Source organism: Phalacrocorax aristotelis, chromosome 1 (assembly GCF_949628215.1).
Source record: "Phalacrocorax aristotelis chromosome 1, bGulAri2.1, whole genome shotgun sequence".
NCBI classification, from domain to species: Eukaryota; Metazoa; Chordata; class Aves; order Suliformes; family Phalacrocoracidae; genus Phalacrocorax; species Phalacrocorax aristotelis.
The window spans coordinates 185785755-185798711 of NC_134276.1; positions in this window are offsets into that span (position 1 = coordinate 185785755).

The following is a 12957-nucleotide window of genomic DNA, read 5'->3' on the forward strand; positions in this document are numbered from 1 at the left end:
AATGAATGTTTAAAAGTAAGCATGTAAAGGACAGGGGAGATCTCTGGATTAATCACTACAGCTTTTGGGTGGTCCAGGATACGCTTGTAAAATTTTATGCTGAGCAGATTTAATATTATGTAGAAAAAATGTCTTTGCAGTATATTTCACCTCTGCATTCCTACGTCTGCCTTTCTCTCTAGCAGAGCCAACACAGGCTCAGGCACTAACAGGGACTCAGCCCCTGGGAGTGGAAATGCTGTGTAGACCCTTCATAGCTGTAGGACCAACTGTGCAGGTACGTATTTGTTGGTAGACGATGGACTTTTTCCAATGGTACTTGCCAGACTGACAAACCAGACCAGCTCCTCTTCTTTCAGATGTATTCCTGATGCTGCTGAGACTTTGAGAAGGCCTGTATATTAATGCATTTGGCTTTATTTTTGGCAAAGCAGACTCTTTGAACTCAACTCAGGATGAATGTTTTTCCCCCTTAGCCTCTAGCAATATGTAAATAGGTGAAATAATCTCTTACGTTTAAAAAATAATTAAAAAGTTAGAATACTATCTAGCTAAATCCACTTTGTCAGATCTGGCATTTATTGCTTTCTCTATTTATAAAAACTAGGTCACACTGTGTGTTCATTTTAAAGAAAAAATTTAAATACACCTTTCAAGCACAAATTAATGCTTCCTAGTTATGTCTTTCTGTTGTGTTCAAAAAAAAGTTATTTAAATTAACAAATTTAGCATGGAAGTAATGAAAAAGATTCTGTCAAGACAGAAAGGCTATCATAATTTACTGACTAAAGCTTTAAAGTTATCAGTTCCAGTAAGGTAAAAAACAGAGACATAACCCTAGTAGCATCACTCAAAGGATAGATTTATTGGTTATGATTGTAATTATTACATGATTTGCAAATGGTACGGTGTTTTTGTGAAAAACATGGCGCTATTAAAGTAATCATAACTCAAAAACTGTCCAGTGAACAAAGAATAAATAAGCGGGAAAAAATAATGCTTTTCTATAGAAGGATACATTCATTGCCCTTGCTATAAGTTTCGGAAGGGAATAATGCAAAAGCAAAATTTATCCCCCATCGATATTAAATCTTCCAGGATCTTCTTCAGCTACAACAGCAAGAGAGGAAAAGAGCAGAAGAAGCCGTCGTCTTTCGCTGTCTCCAGCAAGCGGGCGGTGCTTCTTCCTAGATGTCAGGAGCTGTACGTACAGTTCAGCACTCCCCTCAAGCCAGCACAACAGCACTGGAGCAGCAGAAAAAATTACTTCCTCCAGATTATTATTTTTCCAGTAATGAGTCAGATCAGAGAAAAACCCTTGATAGAGAGCAATGAAGAGAAGAACTCTGTTTCCCTTACAAAGCTCGATACAGTTTTGATTCCCCCCAGAGCCTAAGGAAGGGAAGCTGAGAGCTACCAGCAGAAGCACAATGCAAAGTTCTCTTGTTGCCTTCAGGAAAATATGAGCTTATTCCTTCTTCAGCTGAGCCTGCTCAGCTGGATGCAAACAATATGGTGAGCGGCAGCAAGAGAACAAAGCGTAGGCACACCTCTCTGTTTACTGTGGTCTGCAGCTAGATACGCACCAGCCCTGTTAACATTTGAAGGAGTGACTGAAACAAGTGATCAGCTCTGGCCTGCCTGCTGGTGGCCCTGCCAGCATTAGCCTTCACCCAGGTGCGGGTCCAAGACAAAACAGCCCTGCAAGGGCCAAGGCTGCAGAGAGGCTGGAGGGAAAACTGGCCAAGCGACCAAGAGGGCAATTTGCTGCTGCACACTTTATCTTGACTGCGTGGATAAAAACTTGCCCTAGCAAGTACTCTGCAATGTATTAAAGCCTTTCTCTCTCTCTCTAGCTTCTATCCCATTTTTCTAATCACAAAAAAAAAAATACAAAAAGGATTTAGACTCATTCTTAATGTTAAAACCCTCTTCATTGCTCTGGCTAAGGAAAGTAATGAAAGAGGACAGATGCTGAAAAACCTGTTGCTAATGTTAGCACAGAGGTAAACAGTCAGGTTTTCACACGGGTAGTTCATTTTGAGAAAGCTCTCTAGCATTATCATTTTTCAGCTGACATTCAACATGTAGCAGGACTAATGACTCATCCTCTAATCCACTGGCTACAGAGAATACCTCTGCGTGTACATCCACAGACAACCATGGACAAATACAAGTGCAAAGAAAGCTGATGTTCTGGGCCCCTATTGTTTAGAACTGGCAGCAGAAATAAAGCAATAAAACTGTTAATAAATATTTTGAAATACCTACTCAGTCATAGCTAAACCAGACCTAAACCCAAGCTTTTTTGGAAAGAGGGAAGAAACAGACACTTCATTTCTGCGCCTCAGCTACTCATGAGCACAACCCTTGTTTGTAAACCTGGCAGGCTCAGGCACATGGAACTTAAAGTCACAACAGCATTATGTGCACAAAGCTGTTTCCATTCATCTTTAGGAATACCTAATTGTGTATCCTGGTTGGTTTTTGGTTTTTTTTGGCTTGGTCCACAGCAGATAAAAAGAGTTTAAATAACTAAAAAAATAAATAACTAAAAAAGAGCTTAAAGTTACACAAAAATGCAAAATGCTTGGGACACTGATGAAGAAGTCTTTTTCCTTCTGCCTGGAAGACTTTTTCACGAAGGTAAATTCTCTGAGAACTGCCAGAATTTAGGACCTAATCATGCTGTATTTGCAGATTAAAGCATTTTCATCAAGTATGAAGTGAATATATCAGCCTTCTCTTAAGATGAGCTACATGTATTTACTTGTGGCTTTGCCTCTCCTGAGCAATGGAGTCGTCCCTAATAATCACTCCCCAGAGGACCCAAGCCCCACTGATCAAGGGACTCTACACACAATACAAAGGCTGTCTAAAGGAGTTTAGTCTATCTAATGTACAGACAATCAGAGAATCAGCTGAATGCCAGCTGTATTTACTTAGCTGTTTTTTCCATCTCAAATGTATACAATACGTGTAATTTCTTTAAAAATCAGTTGCATATTAGTTGAAAATTGACTTAATAAATAAAATCGGTAAAATATATTTGAAATCCATTCATTCACTGATTTCTTACACCGGTTATTTAAAATAATAGCATATGATTAAAAATTGTTTTGGCTAAACCAAAATATCAGTTGTCCCAACAATTAAAATGTCCTGGCTGTGCTCCTAGGTGATGACAGTACTATATTTAGTCACTGAGTACCACCAGCTGTCTTGCTAACAGAAGTCTGGCATTTTACTTAATTGAGAGATGCAGTATGTGTGAAATGATACCACTCACACTCACTCATGATAATACTAGCATGACCTAGTTGAAAGCTTTTGATTTTTTTTGCTTCTTTGTTCAGAAGAATAACAGTTGGTTTAGTACAACGTTAAAAACTGAAACCTATCCAAGGGGTTTATAAGGAATTCTCTGCAGATTACGATCTAGAAACCTCATTTTTCTGAGTCCTCTGGCAGGGGAGGGCAGGTGAGGGGGAAGTAATGGAAAATGTAGCCTTCAACATTTGACAGCTACCTTCCCAGTCATCCATATCTTGCAAGTTTGGGTGACGTTTTCTGAAATTTTTTTGCCTAACTGAACACTGGGCCAGAGTTAGCTCAGAGTGTTACATTCTGGTGGACATTACTGCTTTCTGTCAGGGTTCTACCTTAAAAACAATGGTATAACTAGAGGTGGATGATGGCTTTTGTTGCTGACTAGTTAGTCTGCCCCAAAAGTGTAGTTTTGGATGCAACAAAATTATTTGCTAATTCTGGTTTGAATTCCTAGAGTATAAATTTCATAGAGAAGCCAATGGTCCCTTTCCCCACTCTCACTCCAAGACTGTATTGACTGATAGGTTGAACAAACATTAGGTCAGAAACGTAACTAAGTGCACTGCTTCCCACGAGAGCTCCTTGGCACTGCAGTCTGAGCAATGGGTAATGTAGCTCATTTTCTCTCTCTGGTTGACATGCTTCCACTCATATTAATAAATAAACCTTCCCTAAAGCAGCAACTAAAAATCTGAACTCTCCCTTGTCAAATGACCTAATCACCATCTTAGAGAGATGTACATTATTTTTTATCTAAAAAATATTTGTTTTCATTGTTAAAAGGTCCAGCCACAACAGAAGAGCTGTGAGACCCCTGCCTCAGCACACACTGCAGCTTAAGACTTGTGCTATTTTCTGAGTAGGACAGCCTGGGGTTAAAATTCCTGCTGTGGACCAAACAAAGAGGGAATCGGACCCAAGGTTTCCCACATATGATGTGAATGTCCAGCGCTGGGATCTAGGGCACAGGAGGGAGGAACAGCTTAAATACCAGCCACAGGATTACCTCATTCCTCTTGTGAATCTGGCCCTTGTGTTTTATGTACAATGTCCCAAAGTGAAACTAAATGATTCAAGGTGGATTAAATGTTGCAAACAGTCCAGAACTGCTTTTTCTTGAATCACCAAAAATGCTGAAAAGCCTTGGCTGGGAGACCAGTCAACACAGTCAGAAAACACACAACACAGTCAAAAAAAAAGGAAGAATGGCAGTTGAGTAGGAAACATCCTCATTTCGCTGTGCCTGCTCCTGAACGGCCAGCTGGAGCTGACGTGAGTAGCTAAGCATCCTTACCAAGAGTGCGACGGCTTGTGAATGGAAAAAATAAATATTTCATAGTATTTATAGGCACTGTGGGCAGGTGAGGAGGCTGAACCTGAGCGTGGAATTCAGAGACACGGATTCGGTTCCCAGCTGGGCCACAGTGTTTCTGTGCAGTTTCAGGTGAGTTGTTTACTCCCTGGATGTGTAGATGCAAATTCTTGTAGCTCTGTGAGAGGTTTCTCTGATTCTGCGGATCGGCTATACCAGCTGGAGATCTGGGCCCTGACACCTCATGCCCCTCGGTATAACAGGGTGGGTAACGCTTCTCTAGATCTTGAGGACCTTGGACTAATAATAGTCACTAATGTCTCGTGGGTGCCTATTGTCATGGGCTCATAAAGACTTAAAAAGCAGAACAAGTAAAACAAGTAACATGGGAACACCTTAAGCAGCAATTTATTCCATACTGTATAGCAATTTGTTGTAGACTATATCACACTACAATGATGGGCTTTTAAAATCTTTAAACACAGGATATTTTCCTGTTCTCACACACTTGATTCCTCAGATGGGAAACTCCTGCAGTGTACAGCAGATCAGCAGTTCACATATTCATTGTTCTGCAAAGTCACATTTTTCAGGAGTGAAGAAGTGAAGCTGTGACTTTTTGCTTCAAAGGTGATTAAGAAGACAGCCGAACCCATACTGCTTAGCAAAATAATGTAGCTGGTCAGAATTTCTAACCATGTATTAACTGTGAAATGTACTTGAAAATTGAAATTTTAATTAAAAATCAGTGTTCTTACCTGACATCAATGGAGGGTCACTGAGCAGCACAAGAACGCAGATGAATTCTGCCCTGCTTCAGCAGTGGTTAACAAGCCAAAGGAGATTAAAATGTCTCACAGAAAGCCCAAATAGCTGAACAGGAAACGTACCATGTTTCCCAGCCTGCCAGTGAGAAAAGATCATCAGATCTGGTTTTCTACTTTTCTGTTCCACACTTGTATCTGCCATGGGGAAAAATATGGCAGGGATGAGCATGCTCTCAGTCACTGTTTAAGTACCCTGCTTTTCATAAAACCATGAAGCAGAAGTGTTTTGTTTTCCATTGCATTTCACAGCTTCTGCACACTAAATGCCTTCAGATTCCTGCAGAGAGCTAAATCTGGTGTGCAGGCTGCAGCAGGTAAACAAGGTATATCTTAATGAACTGCCAAGTAATAACACAAGGGAACTTTTTAACACAGCTTTACTTTCATTACTCATTCTAAACTCCATGACTGCTCCTACAGCCTCTAAGCCCTGAAAAAAACTGTCTGTCCCTGTGATTCCTGATGTAACACAGCTAAGAGGCAGGGAGGCAGAAACCTGACCCTAATTTAGTGCAGCTGAGTCACAAGCTCTTACAAAAAGACTGGCTTAATTATTTTTTAATAATTTTTTTTTTAGGGAAAAGAGAAAATGTTGAAGATCTACATTTAATTAGAGATGTTTGGTTTCAAGAATATGCCCAGCAGGGTGGCATTTAGTAACAGCGCTGTCTCTTCTGGCAGTAGCTTGTCAGACTAGGGGCGCCCAGTTCTACCTGCTGTTCAAACACAATCGGAGAAATAGGCCCTTCCCAGAATACTTTAGGATCTCAAAATAAAATGTGACAAGTTGGTGCAAGCAAACAAAGAGGGCTTGAAAGGGAGAAGCAGGGAACAGGAAGGTCATACAGCAGGAGATCTTGGCTTAATGTGACTTGGGCACACGGTCTCTTAAGAAGAGAAGCAAGAAGCCCTAGTAATATCATTGGGCCCTTTCCACCAGCTGGTAGCATGGCATGGACATTGTGGTAGTAAAGGGTCTTGAAAACCGACCTGAAGTAAAAGACAGAATCCCAGAATCACAGAAGGATTGAGGTTGGAAGGGACATTTGGAGGTCATCTGGCCCAACCGCCCTGCTCAATCAGGACCACTTAGAGCTGGTTGCCCAGGACCGTGTCCAGACGGCTTCTGAATATCTCCAAGGATGGAGACTCCACAGCCTCCCTGGGCAACCTGTGCCAGTGCTCAGTCACCCTCACAGTGAAAACAGTGTTTCCTGGTGTTCAGAGGGAACCTCCTGTGTTTCAGTTTGCACCCAGTGAAAAAAGCCTGTCTCCTTTCAGTGGTGCCTGATAGGCAGCCAGGAATAAGTAGGATGTTCTCTAGGAAATGTTTTTCACTCATAGATTGCAAGACTCCAGATTTTGCGTTCACAAAGCGTGAGATGGATGACTTGATAAAATCCTTACCAGGTTACTCACAAAGCCCAGCATTTAAGAAACAACAGGTCAGCTCCTGACACTGTAACATGATGACCTTGTTTGAAAAGCAAACATACAAAAATTGGAGATACTATATCCAATATCTTACTTTACAATAAACTAGGGGCTGCATGTTCCATTTGGAATTGCTTTGCTTCTTAGTATTTCTATCAGGATGTGCTGGTTTTGGCTGGGACAGATTTAATTTTCTTGATAGTAGCTAGTATGGGGTTACATTTTGGATTTGTGCTGGAAACAGTGTGGATAATACAGGGATGTTTTAGTTACTGCTAAGCAGAACTTACACAGAGTCAGGCCTTTTCTGCTTCTCACCCAACCCCACCAGCGAGGAGGCTGGGGGTGCACAAGAAGCTGGGAGGGGACACAGCCAGGACAGCTGACCCCAACTGACCAAAGGGGTATTCCACACCATATGACGTCATGCTCAGCATATAAAGCTGGGGGAAGAAGAATGAAGGGGGGGACATTCGGAGTGATGACGTTTGGCTTCCCAAGTAGCCATTACATGTGATGGAGCCCTGCTTTCCTGGAGATGGCTGAACACCTGCCTGCCCATGGGAAGGAGTGAATGAATTCCTTGTTTTGCTTTTCTTTACCTATTAAACTGTCATTATCTCAACCCAGAAGTTTCCTCACTTTTACTCTTCCAATTTTCTCCCCCTTTCCACTGTGGGGGAGTGAGCAAGCGGCTGTGTGGGGCTTAGTTTCCAGCTGGGGTTAAACCACGACACAGAGTCACTTATAATGCCACGTTATCACTTCTTGTTTCAACATAACTGTTCTTCTTTCTAAATCAGCTACATATTCCTGCTCCAGAAACCTAAGCTTTCATTTTAAGCATATCAAAACCATTAGCCTAATTAACAGTAAAGGAAAATGTCACGTAGCCAATATAAGCTTTCTGATGTTGCACATGGCATGAAAACAACAGCTTTGATATATGTGACCTGCTCTCATTCATCTCAACGCAGTATTAACAATGGAATATTAGTTATGAGCATAATGCTACTTCATACATCAATGTTTTCATCTGTTTCACAGCTCACTTTTGTGAAAACATCACCAGCTGATGGATGCAGTAGCAGATATTGTGGAAAGATGGAACAGGCAGCTTGCTGTTGCCACTGATGCTGTGGATCTCAAGTATTCTTTGCCGAAGTATAAATTACTTACCAGAATGAAAATATTCTCCAGGTTTTGAAGGAATCCACTGCCTTCTATTCGCAAAAATCAGAACCATGTTACATATGCCTGTGTCTCTCATCCTATTGGTTCTCGCAAGACCATTTCCACAGGGCATCTGCAGTACAACATTGAGGGATACCAGATTGACCAGCTGACCAACAACTAGTTTACCACTGATTGTATTTTTCCAAGTGATGGCACATAGTTCGCTCCCCTCCAGCTGATGTCACCTGGCCCTGGGTTATTTGCTGACTCATGATGTTCTTTATAGGCAATGTAAGTAGTTGCTAACAATGTTCCAGTCAAGTAGACCTACACAGCAGGACACCTGTATTATGCCCTCAACACAGCAACCGGATGTTTAATACTGTAAACTAATAGAGAAAAGTGGGGTTGGGGTCTTTTTTCCCTTACGTGAAGACCTAACTTAAAAAAATAAGCATCTGGTGGAATTTGCAAAAGAGCTTTGTGCAGCTGATGGGCTATCGTTTGTATTGCTTAGGCAATACAAAGCCCACTGGGGTATGTCTGCAGCATCTAAAGTTGCTTAAATGCCTTTGAAGACCTGAAAACCTTTAAAGACCTGAATCTCAACACTGGAAGGTACATTTATAAAGGGTGTATTTCTTGAGATGACTGTCATCCAATTCAAAGGGCCACAAACTACAAAAGACTAAATCTGATGCTCCCAAGCCTTTGGGAGCAGAGAAGGAAGTAATCAGAGGGCTGCAGGGTGAAACAGCACCTAACCAGCTCCTAGTTGTCTTCTAGCTTCAGAAGACATGTTGTAGCTTTTACAAGTGGATTTCTCCCCTCTAACACGTTCTGCCATGAGGGGGGAAAAGGCTAGTTCCAAGCTAAGGATTTTTTTCTGATTTTGCTCTCTGTTGACTAAGGCAAGTACAAATGAGTAAGGAGAGCATGATAAATCACATGACAGATCCTTCTCAATATCTGAGGCAAACAAATAAATAAATAAATCTGAAAATACAGAAGGCTCCATTTGTAAAAGCGGAAGCTTCATTTGCACTGTTCATTCCTTAATTCTGTATGTAAATTGCAGTGGGATGTCTTAAATATTTTCCATGCCTATTTATCTTATGATATTTTCATGGATCTAACCTCTTTTTTCCCCTCTGAGACATTTCTAGCACTGTGGTTGGACAGCCCATCTGGGATACAGCTGTGTACTGTCCAGCTTTAATGAGCTATAAACGTTTTCTTTTGTGCTAACATTGTGACATTGCCCACTGCTTTGGTTTCTTGAATGCTGGTGGATATAAGGCAGATCTGCAATCCCCAAAACTGCTCTTTTTAGCCAAGCGTTGCTCTCCTTTTGTGTCAGCAGTTTCTAGTTAAACAGCACCATACTAGAGGACCTAAAGATCATTAAAGGTGCACTTGGGGTGTCCAAGAATAGAAACACAATGCAGGTGTTGTTCCCTCATTGCCTTTTCAAAACAGACCGGTCAGTCCCCTCATTGATTAGCAATTGTGCTAAATGTCATATAAAAGTCTGACCCTAACACTGCTAATACCTTCGGTCAGCCAAATAAATTCTTTCAAACTTTCACAGTGGAAAAAGCCTTCTATTTTATGATTTTATAACCCTGTCATTAGCAATCTTTGAAACAGCATTCCACCCCCAGGTTGCATTCTGTGGTTATGAACTTCATTTGATCACTGCCCCATCAATTTGACATTAACTGCTACAATTTACAACTGCTCTGGCTTTCTACCTATTATTGTCGTACCTCTGCAAGTGCAAAAAACTGCTGCCCAGGGGAAGTCTGAAAGAATGCAATGTCTTGTTAAAACCTGAAAGGGCAATGGGGGTGGGGGGAAGAACCTCCTTGAAGAGAAAACCAAAGGTTTGATAATGAATAATGCTTCCTTCTCTGCTGTGAACACGGGTGACCTGGCATGTAGACCACAGCAAAGTAGTGAATAATTCACTGAGAGAGTCATAGACCTCCTGGTAGACCACAGCATTGCTTTGTCTCACAAACATGTTCTCCCACAGAACGGGGCTCGACAGCATGTTTCAGTCTACAAATGTTTAAACAAAAGGCGGGTGTGACGGGGTATGCAAGGGGAGTACCGTGCATGGAGCAGGCCAGCCTGCATGACTATTTTGCCATTACCAGTTGATTGATAATTCTATAGGCACTGCACATAAGGGCAATGGAGGGAAGAATGGCTTTGATGGAGCTGAGGCGTACAGCTCATGTCCGATTTCTAACCCAGACAAGAAACCAATTTCACCTCCAGACAGGGACATTTAAGCAGCATTAATTGTCTGAGCTGAAGCCATGGGAGCATGGACATTTTGAGCAGCAGCTGGAATCCAGGCTGATTTCCTGACCTTTGTCCTCTTAAAAGGAAAAGCATCCAAAGGAGCTATTGGGACTGGAATATGGTCCCAGTTTCCGTGTGAGTTGCTTTCTTTGCTTTTGTGTGTTTCTTAGACTGAGAGACAAATCTAAGGCCAGGTTGTTTCTGGTTTAGCTTGCAAAAGGAAAAAGACTCTCAAGTCACTGAACACTATTCAGGTTCTACCTCCTTCCATCTCTGAACCCAGGGCTATGAATATGGTCCTGGCTCCTGAGGGCTCTGCTAGGGACAGGAGAAGAGAAAGTAGTGCAAAACCCCCTAAATCCCAGCTCTGATCTGGGTTTCAGTTGTGTTTGGGAATAAAGCTAGCAGGCACTTTTTGTTAACTTGGATATCAAACTGTTTATAGAAGCTTTTTGCCATTTCTCTTTTGTTTTTCCATCTTTGTAGCCAGAAATATTTTGAGATTAATCTCATGGCATATGTGAAGTTTAAATTGTTTGGTCTAATGGGGCTTCTGAGTAAGTCACTTCTATATCCAGATGCTCTCATGTTACCTTACTCGCACTAAAAAATATCTTTTGATTTCATTGTGGTTATTTCCAGCATATAAGATAGTTAATATCTAGCCTGTGTCTTTCTTCCCTTATCCAGACAAGCTGAGCAATTCTCGGGCTCTGTAAATTGCAGAAGAGTCAAGCAACTATTCCTCAGTTCTTCCTCCTGATTACCCCTCGCCCCTGACCCCGCCGCTGCACACCTTCTGTAGATCTGTTTTTCTAACATACCAGGCAGTGCCTTGTCCTCTCACGTGGTGAAGGACACGTCTGATCTGTCAGCTCACATGCCAGGAGGAGGACACCCAGATGCTAAGACTTTAGTTTGGGACCTTTGGGCATGGGGCAATGAGGCAGAGGACATGAGTTCTTCCCATGACTTGGTCGCAGTTGTGCCTGGCTCAGGAGGTCACCGGGCAGAAGAAAGACTGCAGGTCAGCACCATGCTTCGGAAGTGAGCAGGATACCATCCTCAGTACATGGGAAGGGGAGGCAGTGGGCAAGTGCAGCACTCCCATGCTGTGCATGGAGCCTCCAAAGGAAGGAATTTACATCTTCAGTGAGATGTCGTCTTTCAGTCTCCTTCCCTCTTGGCACTGTTTCCTCAGCACCACCGGTACTGAGTGATGCTCAGTATGACTAGGTCCACTAAGCATCATGCATCAGAGAAAAAGAGACACTGTAGTTGTGATTCTATGTCCAAAACCTTTTTGGCTTTTCTGTTTGCAAATATTGGACTGGTAAGTGTGGGACAATTTGTTCTGAAAATGGCTTTCCTGTCCATGCAGTTCTGCACGTGCCTGCAGAAATTTCTTTACTGAAATGCTCGCAGTAACCTGGTTTTACAGCTGACCAGAGAATTATTTTAACTGTTTTCCAAATGGATAATATTATTGATTTTCACTGTATACTGCAAGTTTGTCTAAAAATTTCATTTTTAAAACAAAGCCATTTTTTTGTAAGTGACTTCAGAAAGGTGACTATTCCACCTTTTTTAATGCTACTTTTAACTCTCAGATCAGACTGGTTCTTCTACTTGGTAAAGCCATAAATGCTTTATATCTGGGTTTTTTTTTCCAGTTTCTCTGAATGATTTAGTCATCATTTCAGCTGGTTAAAAGGGACTTTAGAAACTACACCTAATATTTACAAGCTTCCGCTGTAATCTTATTATTTTTCCAACCATCAAAGTCACATGGTCTCCTGCAAATTGGCTCGTGGAACACCACTTTCTCAGTATCTTTTCTATTATTTCCATCTATTACATACTACCCTCGAGCTGAGAGGAAACTTTAAAGGCACACAACTAAATAATCTTTGTTTATTATTTGGAAAAGCTTGGATGTATTTTGTTTGGCCACATTTTACTGACTGTGACTGGAGAGCTGAAAGTCCCTGTTGTTTCTAGTAAATAACCTTTAAAATACAATTATCTAACCCATAGTAGATAATAGCAGATGACACTGCTGTTGGTATCAAATGAGCCTTCATATTTTCCCCATCAACAGACGCCTGGCAACTCCTATGAGAATTTTATGTGAGAACAGGGTTACTTATTGTTCAGCTTCCAGCAGCAGGACTTGCAGGCAGGATCCAGCCTCTCACTGTCTCCTGTTTTCCTGCTTTCTGGAGGGGCCTGCTTTGGCTCCCAGCTCCCTCTGAAATCTAGGGGAGCCAGGAGCACTCTCCACCTCTCAGAAGTCCCTCAGGGCTTTCACAGGTCTGAGTCCATAGTTTTCAAGGCCTGTTTTGACAACCTGAATGCACCACCATGATATGAGAGCGGCAATCCCATTTCAAGCAGAGATGCTCTGAGAGTCTGCACAATACCTCCTGCAGGTTTTAATAGGTGTCCCACCTCCTTCAAGGGAGACCATTACCAGTGCCGTACAACTCCAGTGGTTACTATGCTGAAAAATTTAAATCTGCTTCTTCTTCAAGGTGTTGCCCCTGCTGTGCAGGCATCACGCTC